This window comes from Mirounga angustirostris, unplaced genomic scaffold (genome assembly GCF_029215605.1).
Source record: "Mirounga angustirostris isolate CCGP_5_RB_7025 unplaced genomic scaffold, mMirAng1.0.hap1 SCAF_11, whole genome shotgun sequence".
Classification (NCBI taxonomy): Eukaryota; Metazoa; Chordata; class Mammalia; order Carnivora; family Phocidae; genus Mirounga; species Mirounga angustirostris.
Window position 1 is genome coordinate 107,253,865 of NW_026991719.1, and position 19,313 is coordinate 107,273,177.

The 19,313-nt window shown below is 38.8% G+C and overlaps 1 protein-coding gene across 12 annotated transcripts in view; it reads right to left on the bottom strand.

Annotated features, from left to right (window-relative positions):
- ENOX2 (ecto-NOX disulfide-thiol exchanger 2) overlaps positions 1-19,313 on the bottom strand; it is a 284,761-nt gene that overhangs the window by 163,803 nt on the left and 101,645 nt on the right. For 8 of the 12 annotated variants that reach the window (XM_064574570.1, XM_064574571.1, XM_064574569.1 and 5 more), the window contains one exon: positions 3,861-4,004. The exons of the other annotated variants lie outside the window; for them this stretch is intronic. The gene's annotated coding sequence lies outside the window, so the exon portion shown is untranslated. Of the gene's footprint in view, positions 1-3,860; positions 4,005-19,313 lie in introns of those variants that run through there. 12 annotated transcript variants of the gene reach the window in all.

The following is a 19,313-nucleotide window of genomic DNA, read 5'->3' on the forward strand; positions in this document are numbered from 1 at the left end:
TGACTGAGTTAAAAGGCTAAGACATATTCCTATGAGAAGATAACTGCAAGGTAATCTACAATCAGTGTCAAATGAGTCATATGAACATAATGACCAAGGGGTTTCAGAGGTACAAATGAACAATTCTAATGGATGATCTGGAAGGCTTCCTGGAGAAGGCTGGACTTGTACTAGGTGCTTTCAGTTGGACAGGACTTTGACAGGTTAAAGAAAACAAAGATCATGCTAGACAAAAAAAAAAAAAAAAAAAAAAAATGGCATGAGCAGGGTACTAAGGCACAATGCTTGTTTGGTAGCAGATCACCTTGCCTGAACTAGAAGACTTGTTTTGAGCAGTAGCTGGGGAAACAAAAAGCTGAAAAGAAGGGACCATGGGATCTCAGAATTTGAAGGGATCCTAGAAATGATCAAATCCAAGCTTTGCTCACCTTATCCTCACACAAATACAGATTTCCCTAGTGTGCGACCAATGTTTAACATACATTTTAGTAATGGGTCTAGATTCCTAATATCTACAGGCATTGTAAATGTGGCATAGTAGTTAGAGATAAGCTGTGGAGTTGCAGGCCTGGCTAGACCACTTGCTAGATGTTCACCCTTAGGTTAGTTTATCAAACCTTTATTTCTTCACCTACAAATGTGGATAATAGTATACTCACTGAAAATGGAGGTAGGGAGAAAAAGGAGAGAGTCCTTGAAGGAGACAGCAAAGGAAGAGGAATCTCACAATAAAGTGTATTGCCAAGGAAAGCTGAAATAGAGAGAATTCAAGGTAGGGGAGGTTGTTTACAGCATCATATGAACCAAACAGGTCAAGGTGGTTGAGAGCAGCCAAAAGACCACCAACTTTGACAATTTGGAGGTCACTGGTGACCTTTAAGAAATCAATTTTAGTATAAAAGGAGAGAGGCAGATTGTAGATAAAGATGAGCTAAGAGGGATGGATGGGAAAGGAAGAAAAACAGAAGGTGTGGTGAGGAACTAGAACTACAAAGACCCCTTCTCATTTGCAGTGACAAGAGAGGGAGAAAGATGGCTTTGATTCAAAGGGTTCACAGGGTTCAGGGATATAATGGCTGGATGTGTAGTTCAGCTTAGAACTGAAATGGCCGGTAACTCTGTTAAGGACTTCCAACCCTAGCCTTCCTACTTGCCAAGATGCAGGAGATGGTGACAAAGGAAGAAGGAAGTTTCTACTCACAAAATATCTTCTCTCTTCCTTTTGTCTAGCACTGCATAGAAAGAAAAATGATTATAAAGTAATCTGCCCATTTATAATACCATAAGATTGCCAGCTGAACAATTATAAGAGACTCCCTATGTAGTAAAACCTCATTAATTTGGACTTCACTTTTTTGGAATTTGTGATAATTTCACCTCGGCTGGAGTTACAAAGAAAGGGTACTACTTACAAAGAAAGGGTTCACTAGGCAAATAGTGTAAAAAAAGATTGCAAGGGAGCTAATTTAGCCTGCCAGGGCCTATTTCACCTATTTAAAGAAAACAGTCTTTTTTAAGAACTTCAGCATATTCATTATTTGAATGCAAACTGATTCTGCTAATTATAGATTAGCATAATCTGCTGCTAAAATCCTATATCTGCAACAGTTACTTTGCTCTCACTGAATATGCTCATTAGAAATAAAACTGCAATTCTTTAAAGTTAGTTCACAATTCAGATGAATCCATACCCCCTTTCTCCACCATCATGAGTTAACTACAGTTCAGGAGGTATTACTCTAAACTAGCACATCACTTATCATGAACACAGTGGAAAAACTAGTAAGTGATCAAAAAAGGCCTCAGAGCAGCCAAAATAGATGTCTTAAAGTTGATGCCCTAAATCCTATAACTGTCTCCATAGCAGGTTCTCTTACAGCTGATCTAACTCTTACTTAATGTACTAATCTGACATACCAGTTTGGAGCTGGCTGGGTTTTTTTGTTGTTTTTTTTTTAAAGTTTGTAACTGATTAGAAGGAGAAAAAGGGCTGCTGCATGAAGGGACACTGAGAAACCAGAACTGACTGACTGCAGACTGTAGAAAGGAGACAGGATATATATAAAATATGGCTGTAATAACTTAAAAGCTACCAGAGTCTAGGACATTGTAGAGATAAAAGTCCTATATTCCTTAGCAAACCCTGAAAACTGTAATACAGTATTATGGTGCAGTACAATAACTAATATCTGGAATTCTGCCTCTAAATGATCAGAGTTGAATACATGCCTTAAAAAGGCAGATACGTTCACACACACAATTTGTATCCATAATAGTTAACCTAAAAATGTGAAATGTGTTGATGCTTAAAAAGATAAAGTTCATAATATTATATAATTATAACAATAGCAACATTTATTAAATAACTACTGTGTGCAGATATCATGCTAAGCACTTTACCTATATAATTGCATTTAAATCCTAAGAAGTGGGTTTTAGTATCATTTCTACTTTACAGCTGAAGAAAGTGAAACTCAGAGAGGTTAAGGAACCACCCCCAGGCCACAGACAGAAACAGGGCTGGGATTAGAACTCACACCAGTTCCTTAGCTATAAACTATGCCTTTCCAGTGTTCCAGAAAATACAGCTCTCTAAAAATCACTCTTTTCTTAAGGGCTCCAGATAGCTGTGTCTTACTGTGTTTTTGTTTTCCGAACCTGTATTTGACAAATACCTTGATTTAGAAGCAGAAAGACCTATAATCTAAGAATCAGATATGTTATATGTTTATAAACATGCTCCATGTTATAAGGTGAATATAATAGTAAAAAAAAAAACCAGAACAAAACAAAAACATCATGAACGTGTCTATTAGGTCCATCCCCAAATCTCAGGTCAGTCTCTACATACTACGGATACTGTTTTCAAATGAATAGCCAAGCAACAAAGAGATATATTTTAAAATGCCAAATGATCAGTTAAGATTTGGTTCTCCTAATGCTTCCCCACTCGTTTTGGAGAAATTTAACCCAAGAATAGGCTAATGGAACATGAAGATAAAGGGGGATTGCAGGGGAGGATAAAAACTCAGTTGGCTGTTATAAACGATTTAGGAAAATCTGCTCATCACCTGTTCAAAGAGCTATGCGGGCATAAAATGCATGTGGCAGAGTGCATACCGTGGGAAACAAGGTGGTGTTGCGGGCTGCAGATATATGTGGTTATCTGCATTACAAGTAAAAGTAAGGGTAGCACACCACATGTACAAAGAAAAACATACAGTGAAACCATTCATTCATGCAGTGCTTCTAACTTAAATCAGTGCTCTTTATTCATCTTTTTTTGTCTCAAGCCTACCCATTCAAGGGTCAGCTACAAACGTCACTTTTTTTTTTTTTTTTTTTTTTTTAGAGAGAGAGGTGGGGGGAAGGAGAGAGGGAGAGAGAGAATCTCAAGCAGGCTCCACACCCAGCACAGAGCCTGATGCCGGACTTGATCTCAAAGCTCGACTTAAGGCTCAATCTCATGACCCCGAGATCATGACCTGAGCTGAAATCAAGAGTTGGACACTTAACGGCCTGAGCCACCCGGCGGCGTCTACAAATGTCACTTCTGCTGTGAAGTGTTCCACGATGCCCAAGGCTGAATTACACTCTTCCCCGTTTGTGCTCCCATTGGTTTTTTTCCCCCTTTTCCACACTTACCACAGTACCAGTGATACTGTCTCATTATTAGAGTGATTCACGTCTGTGTTTTCCCTCTCCTCCCTCTATCCCACCATGAGTTCCTTGAGGACAGGGGACTCTCTCATTTCCGTAGTTCCTACAAATGCCCGCACAGTGCCAGTCACATACTAGGCTCTAGGAAAATGGTGACTCAGCAGCACTGGCTCAAGACGGTGCATTATTGCCTAGCTTACCTGAAGGAGCATTTGTTCTCTTTCTTTTCTTGCTGGACTCCCCTCCATTCTCAATGAGGCCTTCTGTGACCAGAGGGCCACTGGCACTACCAAACTGCAGGGGTTCGTTGTTGTTGGCAGGGTCAAAGGGCAGCTGGTTCAATCCTAAAGAAGAAAAAGAAAGCCAAAATCCAGACTCCATTAAGGACTGGGATGTCTCTAGATAGGAGCCACTAGAGGAAAATTTTCTAAACCTTTAAGAACCTAGGAATAACAGGTGAGTTCCTTAAAGCCTGTTGCCCTGTGTAGTTTTTCCAGATTTTGTTGAAGAGTACAGAATGAAAATGTAGGGTCTTGTAAGACTGTGGCTCATCTTTGAGAAGATCCCTGACATTTCTGGGAAATCAACATTTTTGGCCACAAGCTATCAATTAGCTTCTACCTCCTTCCTTAAAGAGATAGGACCCTCATTAAGTGTGGCTATGGTTGAACCCACTCTTCCTTTGAAAAAGCTTGGTCATGTATTCCTCAGGTTATCTCTCTTTTTTTTAAAGATTTTATTTATTTATTTGAGAGAGAGAGAGAGCAAGAGCACAGAGGGAGAGTGAGAGGGAGAAGCAGACTCCCCACTGAGCAGAGAGCCCGATGTAGAGATGTGGGGCTCGATCCCAGGACCCTGAGATCATGACCCGAGCCGAAGGCAGTCTCTTAACTAACTGAGCCACCCAGGTGCCCCTAATTCTTGAGACAGTGTTGTAAAGGTCAACAAAAGCTTGGAGTCCAGTCAGCTAAAAGTCAATCAAGTTTCAGTAAAATGAATGCTAAGGTTCTAACAAAATGTCTTTACATTATTGTTTTTAGTTAAAAGTACCCCTATGCTAATGTTTTCAGCCCACATAACAAATACCATTTCTTCAGCAATCAGACTTCACTCAGAACATCTCCATTAAATTTCTTCTGGGACTTGTCAAACATTCTTCCTTATATCATCTGAGTAAGTGAAACAATGAAAACTCCTGTATCTTAAGTCAACTATTCACTGCATCATATCTATGTTCTATTAAATCCCTACTATGTTTAGAACTAAAGAAACAAACATCAATTGCTATGTATTAAAAAACATTCCAATAATGACCAAGACGATTTACAAGGACAAGATTTTAATACAATTTACAAATGAAGATGTTTCTTGCACCTGAGTGGTCCCAGAATCAAATGTGAGTAGTGTACTATTGCAAAACTTTTCTTGGTGTTTCTTTCTGCAGTATTATACTGAACAAAACAAGTTCCATGGAAGATGGAATGGTATCATGGAAACAGTATGTATTTTGGACCTGACAGATTGGGGTTAAAATCCTGGCTGTGTCTTTTACTAGCTGGCAATTTGTGTAATCTCCCTTAGTCTTAGTTTCATAATGTGTAAAAGGGGACTGATAACATTTGTACTGGGTTGTTGGAAAGATAAAAAAGATAAAATATATATATTTAAAGTTATTATTATCCTACTATTCTAAGTGAATTAAAAAAAAACTTTTCTCTGTAAGTTTGTAAACTCTTCTTAGGAGGATAGCCACCCCAACACTCTACCCTCTCTCCCCACTCCCCAACTGTATCCTTGGTGCCTATCACCATGCCTGGCACATAGTGAGTGTTGGATGAATTAATTAATACTCAATAGGGAGGGGGTAGGTGACTCATTCTTTTAACTTATGTAGTTAAAGACGTGACAGCTGATAAGAATTAATGCCACAACTTAAAAGTTCTGGTGCTGATTATATCAACATTACTTAAAATAATTAGATTTCAAATGCATCTCCATCATTTGAGTACTATACTGCAGGATGGTGAAAGCTTGATCAAAAGAAATGCTCAGGGATTAGGAGGTTCTGATTAATGACAGTTAATCAGAAAATTTTTTCTTACTTTGTTTTGCATTTGATAATTTTACAGAATATATTAGTCCATTTCCCTGCCTTATTAAGTAGATGACCGAAGATCTTACAGAACTTCAGAGCCATAATCCATAAAGGGAAGCTAATAACAGTGCCTAACTCATGGGACTGTTAAAAGGATTAAAATGAAATTATGTATGTAGAACATTCTGCATTACATCTGGAATATAGCAGATACTCAATAAATATTAACTGCCACTACCATAATTTTGAATTTCTATTTCTATTCCATTTCAACTTCTAGAATTTTTTTTTTTTAAGATTTTATTTATTTGACACAGAGAGACACAGCGAGAGAGGGAACACAAGCAGGGGGAGTGGGAGAGGGAGAAGCAGGCTTCCTGCTGAGCAGGGAGCCCGATGCAGGGCTCAATCCCAGGATTCTGGGATCATGACCTGAGCCGAAGGCAGACGCTTAACGACTGAGCCACCCAGGTGCCCCTCAACTTCTAGAATTGTTGATGTACAATGTGAGGAGAGTGGTCTGAAATTGCTCTGATCCAGGGATAGACCCTACTTCCCTCATTGAATCTTTTCATTGCTGTTTGAAAAGTTGGAGTTCAGGAAAAGAATCTGCTAATTAAAAGTATTCATTCATAGATATTTGACTATAATTGTTTTGCCTTTTATTTAGTCCCAGATGATAACTTTAGGGATTTAGGTATTTTGTTCCTCATACTAGCATATATATTTTTGTTTGACACTAAATAAAACTGAGATTTCAAGTATTTTCTGTGTATCCACCTCAGATATGATCCAGATATGTGAAAATCCTGATAATTTAGTGCACCATCTCAGGCCTTTTTTTTTTTAATTTTATTTATTTGACAGAGAGAGACACAGCGAGAGAGGGAACACAAGCAGGGGGAGTGGGAGAGGGAGAAGCAGGCTTCCCGCTGAGCAGGCAGCCTGATGTGGGGCTCAATCCCAGGACCCTGAGACCAAGACCTGAGCTGAAGGCAGATACTTAAGGACTGAGCCACTCAGGTGCCCCTCAGGCCTTGTTTCTTATAGAAAAGGCTCTCATATCAAGGTGAGAAAGACCTGTCATTCAGTAAGTTGATTCACTGCATATGAATCCACATTTTATTTATTTTTATTTTTTTATAAATGTTTAAATCTTTTTTTTTTAAGTTTTTTTATTTATTTGACAGAGAGAGACACAGCGAGAGAGGGAACACAAGCAGGGGGAGTGGGAGAGGGAGAAGCAGGCTTCCCTCCGAGCAGGGAGCCCGATGCGGGGCTCGATCCCAGGACCCTGGAATCATGACCTGAGCCGAAGGCAGACGCTTAACGACTGAGCCACCCAGGCGCCCCGAATCCACATTTTATATTATCAGGGACCCAATACAGTCTCCAAAGATTTGTAGTTTAAGAACAAGGGCTGTAGAGATAGCAAAATCCTTTGACACCAGTGCTTTCTAGCCACTTTTATTGTATTGTTTTATTTCTCCCCTAAGACAACACTAAATAAACCAATAAGTCAGTAAATCAATAGGTACTTAGAGACTTTTCTGTGTCATGTATATGTGATCCAAGCTGAGGGCTACTGTAAATAAAATAGCCCCATTAAAACGATTTAAGTTCTAAAAAAGAAAACTACCACTTTAAAGAATTCTTACTGCAGAAATTATGACTTAAATGTAAAATATTAGCAATGACCATATTGTAATTGTCACTGAAACTACAGAATTTATCTTTAAATCTCTTATGGAAGCTATTTCTCCTATTTTTCTACTAGGCACGATGAAACCATTAGATTAGGAAGATATTAGGAAAATATTAGATGAGGAAGAAACTTTTGAGGTTATTTAGTTCATTCTTTTATGCAGTACAGGAATCTTATCTATAGAATTCCTGACAGGACTAAACCCCGGGGGTTGGGGGGGGGACTTCTTCACCTGGGGACCATTCCTTGCTGTGCTCCCAGAGATTCACCTTGCTTTGCTTACCTTTTTCAAAACTACCACCTCCTCTATTTTGAGGGTTCCTTTCATCTCCCCCAAACTGCCTGTGAAGGATGATGCATTTTATTCAACTATTAACTTGCTTATTGTCCCTAAAATGAGAGCATAGCATGTCTAACTTTTTAAAGGTTCTACTGATAATTACAGCAAGAAAAACAAATGAGGGGGTAACAAATAGTTAACAGAGCAATGTTAGAAATTTTCCAAAGTCTGGGGCACCTGGGTGGCTCAGTCATTTGAGCATCCGATTCTTGATTTGGGCTAAGGTCATGATCTCAGGGTCCTGAGATGGAGCCCGCGTCGGGCTCTGTGCTCAGTGGGGAGTCTGCTTGGGATTCTCTCTCTCTCTCCCTCTCCTCTGCCTCTGCCTCTCACCCCCACGTTCTCTCTCTCTCTCTCTCTCGGTCTCTCTCTCTAATATAAACAAATAAATCTTTTAAAAAAAATTTTTCTAAAGTCTTATATAGTTCTCATAGTCCTTGCCCTTTTATCTCTGAGGATAAATTTAATAAAACTTTGAACTTTGCTCCTTCATTTCTCCTCACATCTTGTCCCCTCATTGCCTAATCTCACAACACATACAGTTTTTCTAAAGGGAAGCACAAATTGATAAAAATAAAGGAAAATGGATAATAAACATTGGTGTTATAGGTTTTTGCTACTACTGTAGCTTATGATCACAATTAAGTCCATGTGGTAATGTAATCTCATCTAAAACCAGGTTGACTGGTTTAGAGAGCTGACCAGCTGTTATTTCATGTCAAGTCAATACAGATTATCTGACTTCATAACACAAATGAGGCCACTTTAGAGAGTATGCATATTAGGGAAGGGTGGGGGTGGGGTCCTTGGAGAATGACATTTCTCATCCAATGGAACCAGCAAATTAAACATCTCAGAATGAAGTGTAGTTCTTAGTTTATATGCAATGATGTCTGCCATACGGATGCAAATGATTCCTGGGTTTTGAGGAGAGCACTGAAGAATTTTCATGACTCTTGTGAAAGAAGATCAATGATCTCTTTGTGCCCAGCTGCTGTTATAGTTACTGTCACAATTGACTTTACAGAGCTTTCCACTATCAGGTCAAATTAGGACTAGCCTTCATGATGCAATCTAACACTTTTAATGATTGCTCCAGGTTATGGTAGGGAAATATGACCCTGTGGTCCCTGCCACTTCTTATTTGCAGCTGTGGCCCATGGACTGAAGGTGGAACAATCTTAGCAAAAAGAAAACACAATTATAGTCTGGATTAGTTCCCTTTCAAAGAAAATGGTTAGGTCCTGAGAAATCTGGTAAATTCAATTCAAGGCAGCAATCTCCAGAAAGACACTTAGATTGAAAAAAAAAAAATAGAGTATCCATTTTTGGCAAAAGTAACACTATAGTTAATTTATATATAAAACAAATTTCTGTAACCTGAGTCCTATTTTCCAAGTAACTTCAGTTTGAAATCAGATATGGGACTCCGTGGTAATAAGGGGAAGTAGAGGGTCTCCAAATTAGTTTTTAATTCAAAAGTTTTGGAGAAACACGGGGTTATTGGGATAATAGTCAGGACCTTAATGTGCTGGCAGGTGCCTTTGTAGGATTTATCCATCCCTGGGAGCCTCTCCTTCCTCAGCGTAGGCCTGAAAATCTCTGACTCCCTATTTTCAGCTCTCACTACCTAGCTACTCCATGTGCTACTTCTGAGGGAATACTTGCGATGTCTCACAGATTTGGACTGCAGTATCACTCTCCAGCCACAGGGGTTAGCAGCCAAAACCAATGAACATTTCTCAGTTCCAGGTCTTAGCTGATGTCAAACAAACGAAACCTACTTTGTCAATTTCATGAGTTCAATATTCTGTGTAACTGGTTTAATTGAAACAAGAGTTATTGTAAAAGATTAATAGGGGAGCAAAGAGAACAGGGAAAGTGATGAGAAAGAAAAGGGCCCAAATCCTTTTCTACTAAGGGACTTGCTTGAATGGTGGTGAACATAAAAACTTTCACGGAAAAATGTACATTTATGTCACTCTTTCAAGCTGTGATACAGGTGACAGGCAGATTTTTATTGACCGTGATCATTTAGCAACTTTTAGGGACTCCCCAAACTACTTGGTCAGGCATTCAAGTCCTTCAAAATAAGGCCCTACCCATTCTGAGCACTGTTTCTTACCAAGCCCCAGCTTGTACTCTACCCCAACACTTTTCAAACTTTAATGTGCACACATGTTCTCAGGGGAGCTTGTTAAAATATAGATTCTGATTTAATAAGTCTGCGTTGTGGTCTGCTTTACTAACAAGTTCCAGATGATGTTGATCCTGCTGGTGTGGGGAATCACTTTGAGTAGAAAAGACTGACACTCTAGCAAAATGGGACTACCTGTTGTTCAATGAATCATTCCAGTACTTTCCTATCTCCACACCTTTGGCTCACAATGCTCCACCACCTACTTCTTGATTTCCGGCCTTCAAAACAGTATCCTTCTCTAAGGGTTTATCTCAGATGCTATTTCCTTCATGATTCCTTTCCTCATCCACTTTCACCCAACCCATTAAATACACAGCAATGGAGTGGGGCTACCAGGGGATCAACCATTCATTGGCTGTTAAGAATGTGTTCTGCTTTACAAACGTTATCTTTTAATTTTATTTTCTAGTTATTATTCCCATTTTACAACAAAGAAAGGCAAACTTACAGAGTTTAAGTAAACTTCCCAAGGTCATACAGCTAATAAACCATATAGCAAGGAACTTGGGCTTTTTTTTTTAATTCTAAAACACTCTTCTGGTTCTCCTCAGATCTTCATCTGCATTTTTCATATGCCTTTTAGAGCATGCCTTGAGTATTTGTCTTATCCTCCCTTCTCTCCTGCCTTACCACTGCCACTTGTAAACTCCTTTAGCACACACTTTACCTCCCAGTCATTGTTAAAATCTCCTCCTCCACGATGCCTGGCATGATGCCTTGTACAATGTTATAAGCACTCCAGAAATGCGTATTGAACTGAACTCAGCTCCAGCTTGGGTACAATAGTAGTGTTTCCCACCCCAGATGCCAACCAACCTGCTGCTGGGACTATCATGAAGGGAAGAAGGAAGTATGGTCTTTGGGCTCCTTCAGCATTCTTGGTATCCCCTCTATCCTAGGATCCCTGAAGACTCTTTGGGGAGTGGTGGTAGATGATCATACACTCTACCCCTAACCTTGATTCTGCATAACTTCATTCTCCATTTCCAAAGGCAAAACTGTTCTTCCACTGACTAAGACCCTTATATCAGAAAACACTATAAAAGAAACTCCATATATCACTAAGACCCTTATATCAGAAAACACTATAAAAGAAACTCCACATATGGATCTTTTAATAGTTCTATGGACACCAGTTTACAGATTCCTGCTTTACAAACTACAGCCAAGAAAAGGCAATTCCTAGAGAGGTACTGTCCACCACAGTAGCCATTAGCCAGAGTAGCCATATGGCTATTTAAACCTAAGTTGAAATGAAATGAAAAGTTCAGTTCCTGAGCAGCACTAAGCCACATTTCAAGTGCTCAATAGCCATATGCACCTAGGAGGCTACTGTAGTAGTAAGCACAGTGCAGAGTATTTCCATCATCACAGAAAATTTTACTGGACAGTGCTGCTCTAGAATAGACCTGGATTCAAACCCACACCTGCTAGTTACTAGGTGTATCATATACAAGAGGTATAAAGCAAGCCACTTGATCTGAGACTGCTTCTGCACCGTAAAATGGGAATAATGCCCCCTCCTATAGGAAGTGAGGAAAATTCAGTGAGAGAATGTATAGAGTCTAGCACATATTAGATACTAAATAAGTGTATAACTCCCTTCTTCTAGTCTAATTGAGGGTTTATATGAATTTGCCTCAAAAATGGAATAGAAAAGTTTGAGTGGCTGGGTCTTTAGGCCCCCAGGCTACATCCTATTTACAGCTTGGGAGATGTTAGCTCTGCATTCATTTTATAACTTTCTTTTTCTTTCAGATAATACACAGCCATCAAGGTAAAACATTAATAAATAATGCTGGGAATAGTCAGTGATGACTCTTTGCTTGTACTATTTTTAGGAGAGGAGACCATATTTGTCACCTTGAACTTTCCAACATGAAAGAACCACACTTTACCCTTACAAGTGAAATGCCTCCTCTCAAAGCTTTAATCAGTGCTCAGTTTTAGCTGGCTGCTATATTATGAGAATACTGCTAACAGTGACATGAGAACTGGAATGGAGAAGGACAATTTCTCTCCAAATCCGTATTTTCCTATGCTCAGAATGTTCTCTGTGTTTTTCCTGTGGGGCTGACATGTCTCAGGCCTAGTAAAGGTGAATTATTTCAGAAAAGTCTGAACTAAATCTGTTAAGGTGCTTGAGTTCCGTGAGCAGGAAAGCAAAATATATATTTCCAACTTCAAGAAGAACAATGCTTCAGGATTCTTTCCCCCCCATACAATTTAAGGCTTGGGAAACACAGCAAAATCACATTCCTCAATGAAAACAAAGTTCAAAAAAATGTTGATTTGATAGAACAAAGTGACAGATGGTAGATGGGCGATTTATCATTTTCCTTAGGATAAAGTCTGACAATCTTCAGAGGAACTCAGAAGAGAAAGTCTTATTTTCCTGTAGTTTAGCCCAGGGAACAGTTACAGCAACCACCCTTCTCTCCACATCTTTGAGGGTGGGGGATTAGAAAGATGGTGATTAATCAGTGCCTGCTTTGAGCTGGCTCTAGGCCATGCTGCAATTCCTGTTGACCAATTTTCCATGTGAGTGACAGCAAAAGGGCAGGTTCCTAACACTGACCATTAGGTTATCTGTTTAATACTTGCCTGAGAATGTGCCCAGAGGCACTGTATTATGGGTGTCTCTGTCTAAATAAAATAAATAATTGCAGGTTTCAGAGCCTGAGGACAGAGAGTTATTCTGGTATTGAAACTGGAGTCTATCTTGTCAGATCTGTAATGAGGTCTTCCCTTCAGGCTGATTGATTTCATAAAGCTGAGGTAATTATCAAAAGCAAGCACAGTTCTCCCTGCAGAAACCACTTTGCTGGTTTTGAAAACTAGCTAGTCAGCTGGATCTGGTCAGGAGCCTTGGCTGAGCCAGCCCTTTCAGTAGCAACAGTTACTACACACAGAGTACACCAATTTGTTCTAATAGATTAAGACGCCAGTAAATACGCTGTAAACAAGGTTCAGCAAAATAATTTCACATGCTCTAAGTGAGTGAAAATTGAAGTAGCAGTCAGATAAATCTGCATTTCAGTGTAGGATGCTTTGGAGGGGAGAGTGAGAGCTGGAACTCTTTGGTCTTTGCAGAGTTAATTTTATCGATTAGTGCTAGAAGGATATTGGTATCTTTCAAGACTGATGCACTGCATGAATAACATTTGTATCTTTGTTTTCCCTAAAATGTACACACTAATTTCATTAGATTTCCTTTTTTCATTTCATTCAGCCTTCATTAACTATTTATCCAATCACTATGCTACAATTTAAATTGTCTTCTAATTAACCAATGATGAGTTTATGATTTAGCATTCCCTAAAGATAGAACTACATAAATACAATAAATCTTCATTCACATGTTCAAAAAATTTATCCTCCCTCCTTTCCCCCCCACCCCATTAATTTTGCTATATGTATCACTAATGTTCTGGAGTTATGCTTTCTGCACTCCTAATATTTGATCCTCCTTTGGACTAGTTTTTCAAGAATGTACGAAAAACAACCCTGCATTAGCTGCAAAATTAAACACACAGGAGAAAACAGATTTCTGTAATATGATAATACATCTTTTATAGATCCATACCTCCACTATAACAATTCCACCTGAGGAGTATCAGGGTGTCGGAAAGTGATAAACTCCTTTAGAGATGTCCCTGGGCTGAAGTCAAACCTACTACCGAGGAGAAAGCTAGAATCTACTCCTTGAGAAGGTAACATGACTGTAAAGGAAAAAGCCTGCAAAAAAAAGATCTAATCTGTGTTTGAAACAAGTCTTACTGTTGTTGTTGTATAAAAGAATAAGTAGGATCTTAATTTTGCTCCAGCCTGGAGTCTGAGATACTCAGTATGTAGTGGAATGATTGAATCTATGAAATAATAGTGATAGATGGTCTCTCTTCTTATTCATCTAATTCATTCAAACAATTCTGTGTGCCGGGCAGTATGCTAGGGCCTAGCATTTCAGGACTCAATAAAACAGTTTCTTTCCTCAAAAAGATTACAATCAGAAAGGAAGGCAGATAAATACACAGGAAATCTGGCCCAAAGTACTGCATCAGCTTTGTCTCTTGCTACTTCCCACAAATACCCTTTGCTTCAGTCATACCAAACTTCTCAAATTCCTCAAATATGCTATGCCTTTTCACGTCTGTGCTTCTTTTACTGGTAGTAACACAACATAAAATCTACACTGTTAACACAATTTTAAGTGTTTTTACTAGTAGTAACACAACATAAAATCTACACTGTTAATACAGTTTTAAGTGTACAGTACTGGATTGTTAACTACAGGCATGACGTTGTACAGATCTCTAGAATTTATTCATCTTGTGTAATTCAAACTTCATGCCCACTGATTAGCAATTTTCCATTCCTCCTGCCCTCTGGCCACTGGTAACCACCATTCTGCACTCTGATTCTATGGGTTTGACTATTTTAGATTCTTCATATAAGTGGAATTATGCAAGATTTGTCTTTCTGTGACTGGCTTATTTCACTTAGCATAATGTCTTCAAGGTTCATCCATGTTCTTACATATTACAGGATTTCCTTTTTTATGGCTGAATAATATTCCATTGTATGTACATCCTACTATTTTTAATCGATTCATCTGTCAGACATTTAGGCAATTTCCACATTATGGCTATCGTGGATAGTGCTACCATGAATGCTGGTGCTAATATCTTTTTGAGATTCTGATTTCAATTCTTCGGGATAAATACCCAGAATTGGGATTGCTGGATCATATAGTAGTTCTATTTCTAATTTTTTGAGGAACCTCCATATGTTTTCCATAGCAGCTGTACCATTTCACATTCCCACCAACAGTGTACAAGGGTTCCAATTACTCCACATCCTTGCTAACCCTTTTTATTTTTTTAATAGCCACCCTCACAAGTGTGAGGTATTATCCATTGTAGTTTTGATTTGCATTTCTCTTATGGTAGTGACATTAAGCATCTTTTCATATACATGTTGGCTATTTGTGCATCTTCTTTGCAGAAATTCCTATTCAAGTCTTTAGGCTTTTTCTTAAATTGGGTTATTAAGGTTTTTTTCTATTGAGTTGTAGTTCTTCATATATTCTGAAGATTAATTCTTTGTTTTCTCCCATTTAGTAGGTTGCCTTTTCACTCTGTTGTTTCCTTTCTAAGCTTTTTAGTTTGATGTGGTACCACCTGTCTGTTTTTACTTTTGTTGCTTATGATTTTGGTGTCATATCAAGAAATCACAGCCGAGACCAATGTCATAAAGCTTTTCACCTATGTTTTCTTCTAGGAGTTTTAGTTTAAAATTTTATATTTAAATGTTTAATACATTTTGAGTTGATTTTTGTGTATGTGTGAGATAAGGGTCTAAATTCATTCCTCTCCATGTGGACATCAGTTTTCTCAACACCATTTACTGAAGAGACTATCTTTTCCTCATTGCACATTCTTTGCACCCTTGTTGATGTTCAATGGACTGTATATGCATGGATTTGTTTCTGGATTCTCTTTTCTGTGCTCTGTACATACCATTCCCTTTGCTTGAACTATAATTTTCCTTTTTTCCACCTGGAGAGCTCTTATTCATCCTTCAAAATCTTGCTCAAATGTCACCTCTTCAGTGAAATGTTTCTTAATTCCCAAAAGCTTGCTCCACAGGAATACACAGAACCTTTTTATCAGAGCACTTATTAGGACCTTGGGGTTCCTTCTGGATGTTTGTGGGTTTGTGTGTATTATGGGTAGAAGGTTGCCAACAGCTGATCTGTGCCTTAGAAAGCTTACACTTATGGCAGAATGAAGGATGCAGTGGAGGTGAGAAGTCAACAGAGGTAGAGAGACCAGTTAGAACACCAGAGTGATACAGGGGAGAGATGACAGTAATATTACTTCAGACAGTGGCAATGCATGGGGGAAAAATGAGGGGATTTCAGAGATATTCATGAAGTAGAATCCTCTGGATTTGGTGTCTAATTAGATCTGGGAATTGAGAGGAAGAAAGGAGTCTGAGATGACTCCATTTTAAAGCTCTTAAATCGCAGTCCTGAAAATCATGCAAGGTTTGTGGGCTTCAGTATGAGAAAAAGCACAATCCATTGGAAGCATATCCACAAAGCTATGCTTAAAATAAAACCACTTCCAATCTCTATTTACCATGACATAAAGGCTGCCAGGGAACACCAGCAAATGGCTTATACTTGACCTTTACTATGTATTCTTAACAAAGCCTGTCAAAAGATATCAATTCATCCAGAAAAATATAAAGCAGAATAGTCTAAGAGGCAGGATAATATACTATTGGGCTAAGGAGAGAGAAAAACATTTTAATAATAGCTCTCAGACAGTTTATTTTGTCTACAGCATTCACTGACAAAGGTCAGGAAGACTTAATAAATTCTTTCCATTCCTCCCTTCATATTTCTCTCTTTTCTCCTCCTCCCAAAGAACACCTCAAAATGGTCTTATTAGAAAATCTTGCATTTTAATAGCAGTTGTCTTTTGGCTATTGTAGTATGTTGGATTAAGCTGATGTTTCTCCTTTTAACAATACTCAAAGAAAGCTTGGAAAAATTAATGCTATGTTGTTTTTCATCCTGCCACAGAATATAGCAATGTAATTGTCTCCTGGAGAAGAAGCACTCTAATCATCTTTAAAGTAAATTCATTTCAGAAAGATGCTTTGAGACAAACAACTGACAGAGCAAATCAGGGTTCCTAGGAGATTGTGAAGTGATGGATTGTGTTGAAGAGAGTGCTATAATTGAATTAAATTCCATGAACATTTCAACTTAAGAGTTTCTCTGCAACAAAAGAGCACTGCATGGAAGTTAAAGTCCTGTTACATCATGAGATAGAGGCCGTAAACACTGCACAGATCCTTAACACCTAAGAGTTCTAGGCACCCCAGAGGCAGCAATAGAGGAATCTGTTGTACTAGGTGAAGTCAGAGTGTGAAAGTATAGTAACTTTCTAAAACTGCCTTTAAGAAGAATCCAGGACTGGAATAGACCCAAACATCCTTTCAGTCCAACTGACATTCTTGCGATCTTGGAATGGGTTTTAAAAGCCACAGTGTTACTTTGATTTAAAAGATCATTCCAATTTGTATTTCCTTCCTAACTGAATCCATTTCCATCTTCCATTAGGTTCTTTTTGCTATTGTTATTTTTTTTTTTTTTGAGCCTCTTCCCTATAGGTTTGGGGAAAGGCATTCTTTGAAGACAGATGTGGATTGGTAAATTTACAGCTTCGGTATATTTACAAGCTCAGATTTTCCTGGAAATTGCACACTTGCCTAGGATGATGGTGGAAAGAAGAAATGGAATAGCAATGAACTAAGGCCACGAATACCTCACCAAGCAGCCTAGCCTCCTGGGCAGATGCCAAGCATGACCATATAGTCGCAGCACATTAAACCAACTCTATTTAAGAGTCCTCCCTTTGGGCTCCTAAAAGGCAATTGTTTTCTCTGATACACATGTGACCCAAATCGGGTTTGCCACAAAGTGAACAGTGCCAAAAGAAGCTCCCATATTCCTTTGTTTTTCACCAACTACGTTCTGCCTTGACCCAGTCCCCAACCTCACAGATTTGTTAGGACTGTCCCTAGAAAAGATCAAGACTTTAAGGCAGTGCATCTCATTTCTGGCTACATATTAAAGTCCCTGGGGGAACTTTTAAAAAATATCAACACCTGGGTCCCACCCCTATAAATCTGATTTAATTGGTCTGGGTGGGGCCTTAGGATCTAGTTTTTAAAAGCTGCCAGGGGATCATAATGTGCAACCAGGACTGAAAACCACTGCTCTAAATGAAGCAGATGAATATACGCTGACCAAAGTGTTTTATTTTTAAGTTAAAATCAGGCAACATGTAGAAGGTAATTTAATTTACTCATTGCATACAATATGCAGAAAACTGTATTGGTTGTGTGGTATAAATATGTTAGACCTAACTTTATCCTTTTTATGATGCTTCTATGGAAAAAATGGAAAGAAAGATTAGAAGGGTTGCTGGCAAAAACAAAAAGAAACCGAAGTCTTGGAAAAATTTTAGGCAAAGTATAATTACAGGATTACGTTCCTTTCCTTGCTCCAGGAGATACTAAAATACTTCAGAAATACTGTGTCTCTCTTCTTATCCCCAGAGAAAGATTCCAAATTGCCTTGGGGATTAACTTTGAATCTTACAACCCTTGGGACCGCAGGCCAGTCACCATTGCCCTAGTAGATCATTCCTTTTACTCAACTACATGTACGATGTCATGAAGAAGGTTGGGAGGCACTGTGTCTAAACTACAACTACTTTTAGTAAAAATCAGGCTGCAGTGTTTGCCTATGTCACCTGTAATCTCAATGATTCTTCAGTGATAAAACTGAATTTTAAAAAAGATCTGTTAAGGGGCGCCTGGGTGGCACAGTCAGTTAAGTGTCTGACTCTTGATTTCGGTTCAGGTTGTGATCTCAGGGTTGTGGGATCAAGCCCATGTTGGGCTCCACGCTCAGCAGGGACTCTGCTTGAGGATTTCTCTCCCCTCCCCATCATGCATATTCTCTCTCTCTCTAATAATAAATCAATAAATCTTTTTTTACAAAAAGAATGATCTGGTAAAATGTGAAAAATGCAAAGGAGGCAGTTAAATATAGTGGAAAAACAGGTCATAAAGAGACAGGTGTCTGCTCTTCCATCAATTCAGGTGGGAAATGGGCAAGTCGATCTTCATTGAGGTATCCTCATCTAGAAAATGAGAGTAGAACGTTCATCATCATTAGCCATCAGGGAAATTCAAATCAAAACCACACTGAGACACCACCTTACACCAGTTAGAATGGCAAAAGTTGACAAGGCAAGAAACAACAAATGTTGGAGAGATGGTGAAGAAAGGGGAATCCTCTTATACTGTTGGTAGGAATGCAAGTTGGTACAGCCACTTTGGAAAACAGTGTGGAGGTTCCTCAAAAAATTAAAAATAGAGCTACCCTATGACCCAGCAATTGCACTACTGGGTATTTATTCCAAAGACACAGATGTAGTGAAAAGAGGCACATGCACCCCCAATGTTCGTAGCAGTAATGTCCACAATAGCCAAACCGTGGAAAGAGCCGAGATGCCCTTCAACAGACGAATGAATAAAGAAGATGTGGTATATATACACAGTGGAATATTATGCAGCCATCAAAAAATGAAATCTTGCCATTTGCAACGATGTTGATGGAACTAGAGGGTATTATGCTAAGTGAAATAAGTCAACCAGAGAAAGATAATTATCATATGATCTCACTGATAGGAAGAATTTGAGAAACAAGACAGAGGATCATAGAGGA